The sequence below is a fragment of the Microtus ochrogaster genome, chromosome 19 (assembly GCF_000317375.1).
Source record: "Microtus ochrogaster isolate Prairie Vole_2 chromosome 19, MicOch1.0, whole genome shotgun sequence".
Taxonomy (NCBI): Eukaryota; Metazoa; Chordata; class Mammalia; order Rodentia; family Cricetidae; genus Microtus; species Microtus ochrogaster.
Genome location: NC_022021.1, coordinates 28512679 through 28514213, shown reverse-complemented (window position 1 = coordinate 28514213; position 1535 = coordinate 28512679). Strand labels below are relative to the sequence as shown.

The window sequence follows — 1535 nt, the reverse complement described above, 5'->3', positions numbered from 1 at the left end:
CCCCTAACAGATCAAGCCACATAACTGTCACCCACATTTAGAAGGCTTAGTTGGGTCCCATGTAGAATCCCCACATGTCAGTTCAGAGTCTGCCTTTCTTAAGTTTTCCTTATTGGAAACACAGCAAGGTTCATTTGTTTCCAGTCATATTAAATTTTAGATTGTTCCATCTGTGAATACTCATGTATGAAAACTTCACTTTTTTCAAAAGCCAAATAAATGAATAAAGAATCTCACATTATGATTGCTATTATTAGGGAAATAGGTGCTGTGGAAAAGAATAGTGGGTTAAACTGTGTTTACTTAAAGGGCTAGGATGTACTTAGTGGATTAAGTAGTTTATAAACTGAGGATGGAAGAACAAAAAAGTTATCATAAGAAAGTGAAAATAAGAGAAGCTTCCAGCAGGTGGGAAAGCATGCTGTAGAAGGTCTCTGTGTAGTAGAGAACCAAAAGGCAGGCAACAGCTGGTGCCTGTTGGGCAGGAAGGAACACAGTGGAGTTGCAAAGAAACTAAGCAGGAAATGCAATTTGTTTAGACATTGCTTAAAGATGTTGGAAGCCAATAAAGGGCTAGATACAGAGGAGTGGCATTAAAACTGTATCATTTTCTTTAATTTATTCTTTGACAATTTCTTTTTTAAAAAAAGTTAAAAAATGTGCATTTTTTATTTTCTGGAACTGGAGTTATAGACAGTTGTGAGCTGCCATGTGGGTGCTTGGAATTGAACCTGGGTCCTCTGCAAGAGCTCTTAACCTCTGAGCCATCTCTCCAACCCCCTTTGCCAATTCCTTATATATGTAATGCATTCTGGTGGCACTCATGACTTCATTAGCTATCATAAACCTGTATTTTTAAAGGGCTTACCATGGTGTGTGGAACACATGAGATAAGAGTTAAAGTAAAGAGACTGTTAACATAAAGAATAACTGATGAAGAAACATGAGATAATGTTGGCTTATATAAGAGTCATAGTGGTGCAAGAGAAAAATGTAGAGACTTGAAATGAATTTTGGATAGACTTAGCAAGAGACTGGTTGGTAGATAGAATTTGATTGAATCTGGAAGATTGGGGGATTAGGCTATGGGAGTATTTAAGGATGGTTCCTAAGTTTATAGCTGAGAAATGGATTGAAAATTAGAGACTATAAATCAAGATTTTCCTATTGGACATAAGTACTGGTAAATATGACAAGTAGAGAGTTAGAAACATTGTTGCAGATTCAGATAAAGGAAAGGCCATCCCCATCTTTTTGACTGGTCCCCATAGGTATTGCTTCAATTCATGTCTCTTTACTGTAGTCCAAGAGTCTCCACCTTGGTGGTCCATGTTTGTTTTATAGAATTATTAGGATGGCCTCAAATACTGTTTGAGTATTGTGGACAATTTTATAGAATTGTTAGGATGACCCCAAATACTATTTGAGGTATTGTGGACAATTTGGACAGGAAATGATCACCAGGTACCACTTTCCAGTTCATTCTTTCTAGAGAGGTATTTTTTCTTGTAGGTTGTTTTAATCTGTATATTTTC

At 36.6% G+C, this 1535-nt stretch overlaps 1 protein-coding gene across 1 annotated transcript in view; it reads left to right on the top strand.

Annotated features, from left to right (window-relative positions):
• Positions 1 to 1535, top strand: part of Wdr70 (WD repeat domain 70) — a 197604-nt gene that overhangs the window by 70467 nt on the left and 125602 nt on the right. The window lies entirely within an intron of this gene.